Source organism: Lutra lutra, chromosome 7 (genome assembly GCF_902655055.1).
Source record: "Lutra lutra chromosome 7, mLutLut1.2, whole genome shotgun sequence".
Classification (NCBI taxonomy): Eukaryota; Metazoa; Chordata; class Mammalia; order Carnivora; family Mustelidae; genus Lutra; species Lutra lutra.
The window spans coordinates 103,748,473-103,754,472 of record NC_062284.1 but is presented as its reverse complement, the minus strand read 5'-3'; the positions used below and the strand labels follow the sequence as shown (position 1 = coordinate 103,754,472).

Genomic DNA, 6,000 nt, shown 5'->3' with positions numbered 1-6,000 from the left:
CCTCTTTGACCTCAGCCTCAGCAACTTCTTCCTAGAAACATCACCAAAGGCAAAGGAAGCAAGGGCAAAAATGAACTATTGGGACTTCATCAAGATAAAGAGCTTTTGCACAGCAAAGGAAATAGTCAATAAAATCAAAAGACAACTGAGAGAACGGGAGAAGATATTTGAAAACGACATATCAGATAAAGGGCCAGTATCCAAAATCTATAAAGCAGTTATCGAACTCAACACCCAAAGAACAAATAATCCAATCAAGAAATGAGCAGAGGACATGAACAGACATTTCTGCAAAGAAGACATCCAAATGGCCAACACACACATGAAAAAGTGCTCCACATCACTCAGCATCAGGGAAATACAAATCAAAACCACAGTGAGGTACCACCTCACACCAGTCAGAATGGCTAAAGTTAACCAGTCAGGAAATGACAGATGTTGACGAGTATGTGGAGAAAGGGGAACCCTCCTACACTGTTGGTGGGAATGCAAGCTGGTACAGCCACTCTGGAAAACAGTATGGAGGTTCCTCAAAAAGTTGAAAATACAGCTACCCTACGACCCAGCAAATGCACTACTGGGTATTTACCCTAAAGATATAGATGTAGTGATCCGAAGGGGCACATTTACCCCAGTGTTTATAGCAGCAATGTTCATAATAGCCAAACTATGAAAGAACTCAGATGTCCATCAACAGATGAATGCATACAGAAGATGTGATATGTATAGGAATATTATGCAGCCATCAAAAAACCCCAAAACCTTGCCATTTGCAACAACATGGTTGGAACTAGAGGGTATTATGCGAAGAGAAATAAGTCAATCAGAGAAAGATAATTATCATATGATCTCTCATATGAGGAATTTGAGAAACAAGACAGAGGATCATAGGGGAAGGGAGGGAAAAATGAAACAAGATGTAACCAGAGAGGGAGATAAACCATTAAGAGACTCTTAATCTCAGGAAACAAACTGAGGATTGCTGGAAGAGAGGGGGGTGGGAAGGATGGGGTAGCTGGGTTATGGACACTGGAGGGTATGTGCTATGGGGAGTGCTGTGAAGTGTATAAACCTGGAGATTCACGACCTGTACCCCTGAAACAAATAATACATTATATGTTAATTTAAGAAAAAAAAGAATATAGCCTAGGTGCCTGGGTGGATGATAGTGACACTCTCAGCAACTGGGAATTGGTGCACGAGAAGAGGAATAAGAGTAGCAAGCAAGATGAGTTCATCTGGGGATATGTTGACTCTGTGTTACATAGAATACCCAGGTGGGGCTGTCTGCAAGGCATCTGGGTACATAAATTTGAATGGCAGAGAAGAGGTATTAGCCACAGATATTGATTTTAGTGGCATCATCGTTTAGACAGCAGCTGAAACCAAAAGAATGGATGAGTTCCATCTCTGAGGGATGCCTGTGGACGATACTTCCATTGTTTAGCTTAACCCCTCTTTTTATGGTTTCTTCCTATTCTCCAAAGGTGAAGAGGCCTCAAATGACACTTGTTTGAGCTTTGGAAGGCAGATATAAAGCAGAGGCCATCCTCTTGCAGCTCTCTGCTGACAAGTAAAGTCATGCGTTCATGAGTGGAAAAGCAATTGCAAGGCTAGACTCAGATGGGCCAGAGGATAGTTCCCTGGCTCTATTCCACCCTTTCATATCCACACCTGTTTCTCCTATGGCCCCATACACTCTTAGGATCTTCTATCTTCTTGCTCTAACTATGTGTCCATAATCTGAAAGTTAAATTAATTTTTTTGTTATGTCAACAGTTATTAATTAGCACATTAAAAATCACCTAAGCTACTTAAGAAATTGATGCAAAGGTCCCAACCCCAATATTCTGATTTAACAGGTTCAGGGTGTGGAATCTTTGTTTTTGAAAACATTCCAGGTGATTCTTTTTTATTTTTTAAATTTTAGGTCAGGAGGGGTAGAGGGAGAGAGAGAATCCCAAGCAGACTCCCTACTGAGGCATGCCAGATTTGGTTCATGACCTGAGCAGAAATAAGAGTCAGACACTTAACCGGACCTGAGCACCCAGGGCACCAACATTCTGGTGATTTAATATACAGTGAGACTGAACTACTGACTTTAACGATACATATGTTAATCTTGGTAATTGGCATAAACCACAATAACTTGTCTGTTGATCTTCACTGTGTGGACCATGAAGTATGGTGGTTATCTAGTTTCACAGAAGACACAGAGGGATAGTTATTTATCTTGATTTATTCAAGTGAAACTTAGGCTAACCAAGTCTTCTTGAATTCAACAGCCATATTATTCATGATTATATACCTGGGAGGAATTTCTTGCACCAAGTAGAGGAATAACAAATAATTATAGAAAGAATATTTTTTATTATTTTTTTCTAAATAAATCACATTAGATTTAATAGTTCCTTTACTGATTCTTTGTGCTGAGAAAGGGTATTTTCATTGTCCCCTTCATTCTTAAGATTAACAACAGACTTTTTGTACTCTTCAACTTCTTTTGTAGCAAGGAGCTCTTCTTTATTTACTTCCAGATTTTTCTCAGCAGCTTTCATTTGGAGAAGTGTCTCCAGAATATTTTTTTCAGAGGAGCTATTGTTCCATACATACTCTTCCATGTCTGCTTCAGTCTTATCTTTTTCCCATTCTTCAGTTTTCCATGACTCATGGTATAAAACTGTTAGCAGATATAGTGCATAATCATATTTCTGTCTCTTTAAAGGGCACCTGTTTGTTTTGCTGGTAAGTACATCTGTAGTCTTGCAGTATCGCTCTCCCACAAGTTTAATAAGTTTCTTCTTTGCATGATCATCTAAATTCAAACTGGAAAGTTTAACCCTTAAGGTTACTACTCATGCTTTGGGGTTTCAAATAGATGGTCCTGCTGAAACTTAATCAGTTGTGTCCATTTCAATGGAAAAATGCTTCTCACATTTCTCATCACCGTCCAGTGCAGCTGGCCACTCAGTGTAGAATCTTTAAGAGTTTCACGGTGCTTTTTTAATTGCTACAGAAGTTAAATGCAGAAAATTGGGGATCTTTAATAGTTCTAGATTTCCCTCCTTTGCCATGCACACCTCCCTTTTTACTGGATAGCCCATTCGAATGGGAAGAGGCACAGCAGAGGGTTTAAATGGTGCTACAACAGGATAAACACTAGGCCAATCTTGGTCAACAGTCATTTTCTCCACCCCTAGGAGGTAGTGCCTTTCTCTCAGCAGTCTTTTATATCTGGGTGTTCTGTCTGCTGTATGTGGGCTTGGTATCATGGAGTGGGTGGCCAGAGACACAGAGGTACAGAAAGCACGCAGGGTCCTGGTCCCTGGCTGAAGGGCCAGCCACGCGGGAGAACGAGGGCAGCCGCCCTGGTTTCAAGGACCTTATTATTTTTTTTTATAAAAGATTTATTTATTTATTTGACAGAGAGAGAGATCACTAGTAGGCAGAGAGGCAGGTAGAGAGAGAGGGGAAGCAGGCTCCCCGCTGAGCAGAGAGCCCAATGCAGCGATTCGATCCCCGGACTCTGAGATCATGAGCTGAGCTGAAGGCAGAGGCTTAACCCACTGAGCCACCCAGGCACCCCTAGAAAGAATATTATTAACCTAGGTATTTTGAAGAAAGCTTGGCTTCTAAATCTATTTCACCTCCATAAAGCATTTTCATCAGTATTCCTTCATTTGGATCTGGGTTTGATCTGGAGTAAGGTGTGAATATAGCACATGAATGAGATAAACTAGGATTTGGATCTTTTGTTCATGCCAATAGCATCTAATCAGGCTCAAGTCCTTCAAGTCAGTATTCTGATTAAATGCCCCAATTACCAGTTAATTGCTAGAGAATAGATGCAACTGGCTCATTTATCTTACAAATTCCAAGCTGGAAACTCAGATGAACAAGAATAATTCTAGCCCCACAGTTAGTTAAATGCCAGGCTAAACCTCACCACTGTCGCTGTAAAATATGCCCCCAGTACCACAACCTAAGCAGACAGCACCAACGAGATTTCACATTAATAGGGTGTTTTGAAAGGGTGCCATCACAGCAGAGAGCTAAAATCCAATAGTGCAAACCACATGGATACACGTTTTCCAAGATAAATACTTTGGCTGACTCCCTAATTAAAGTAATTAATGATCATTAACCTCACGGAAAAATGACTCATCTCATGGGTAAAAATATACTTGGGTTTCATTTGGTCTATTATTTTCTTTCTAAGGCTACAGATGAAACTGTCTGTCCTTATCCACATGTGCGCTCAAGAAAGAAAAAAGAAGTTCTGGATGGCCCTTTTGTTGAGTTTTGAAAGATTCAGAGTAAAGCTCTGATGCTGTATCCTGATCTCCCCTAAATAAGCCTATTACTCTCCCTGAGGAAACATAGGAAGCAGAGTGGTTCTGTTGACTTAAACATTACATTGGATGACCAGTGATAAATAATGCAAGGTCTACTTACTTTATTGGCTTGCAAAGAGAAATCAATCCAGGGACTCAAATTTATTGTTCGCATGGATCAACTAATATGCATTGTTCACTCCTGGGTTTTAATCAAATTTAAAATAAATGCACTGTATTATGACACCATGAGAGAGTAAGATGTGTATAAGTTCCCAGCACAGAGGCAGAATCTTTCTGTTTTCCTCATTTTCAGTATAGATCTGATGGTGACGAAGAATATTCTATGAATTTCATCATCCACATAATGGCCAGACTGACCTCCCCAACCCCCACTCCTACTTTTGTGCCACAAAGAATCAAAGTAAATTCAATAGGCGAGGGGAGGGATGAGCGGCTCTTTTGGTCCTAGGGATAAAATCACCAGGTGTTGGGAGCATGTTTAATTAAAGTAGTATAAACCTTGATAATGGGCTATCAATGAATGTTCTAAGGCAGATTTAGTTGACTCTTTTCTTCTAAGATCCATCTGGGCCACTCCTCATAGGGCACCTCTAATTTCCACATGAGAACCCCGGGTAAGGAAGACATGGGTAACTTGTTCAGCGCTAAAATTAGGGTCTGCCAGTACATCATTTCCTTCATAAACTTTAAAACCACGTCATATGATTTGTTGTCTCACTGGTGTGGTGTATTAGATGCTAAGATGTTACACCCAGATCCTGATTTCAGCATCTAGACGTTCCTTCCCTCAGTTCTCTGGAGTGGCTGATGAAGCCTCACAGTTAAGTTACCCTCTGCAATTTGCCAACAGTTGACAGGAGCTACACTGAACAGTGTTAACTGTCCCTTCCTTTCCCAAGCTGGTCAGTGTGTGTGTGTGTGTGTGTGTGTGTGTGTGTGTGCGCGCGCGTTGGTCATACAGAAGCCTAGACCCTTGCCTCAATTTTGGGTAATTATGAAGGGACACCCTTAGCTCCAGAGCTCCTATGGGATCGAAACAGATATCTGTGGCAACTTCATCAAAATTCACCCCCGCCCCCCCCCACCCGACCCCAGTTCAGCTCCCCTCACTTCCTTCCAGGTATTGTTCCTCAGAGCACTCCCCAATAAGCCTCCTTCAAACAAATCTCCATCTCAACCTTCTTCTTATTTTTTTTTTTCAAAGAGCCTCAACCTAAACTATATCTCTATCATCTTTAGAAAACTGGGCCTGATTCAGTTCCTAAAAGCATTCCAGGTCATTTGTATTTGGTATCCTTAGATAAATGATCACCAAGCAGGAAAGCCTCATTGAGTTGAGACAAATTAGTGTTTGTCATCCATCAGACATTACCTAACTGGGCTCATTTAAAATAATATGGTAACTTCTTTCTTTCGATGTAGAACCACACCTTTATTTGGTTCGTGAAATGTACATGTATAGCATCCATGATTATATAAAGCTGTTAAGTCTCTTGAGCGCTGGGCAGAGCAAATTGTTTTCAACACTCAGACACTCTAGAAGCACTCTTTGCAAAAACAGATATGCTAACTACAGAAAATTTCCTTCTCTGAAGCAGATCATCAAAGGTGCTCACTGAGGAAACATTTTATCAGTTCGTTT

At 40.8% G+C, this 6,000-nt stretch overlaps 1 pseudogene; it reads right to left on the bottom strand.

The window, feature by feature from the left end:
• Positions 1 to 2,390: 2,390 nt before the first annotated feature.
• The window catches only part of LOC125104523 (28S ribosomal protein S35, mitochondrial-like), a 50,567-nt pseudogene continuing 46,957 nt past the window's right edge, over positions 2,391 to 6,000 (bottom strand).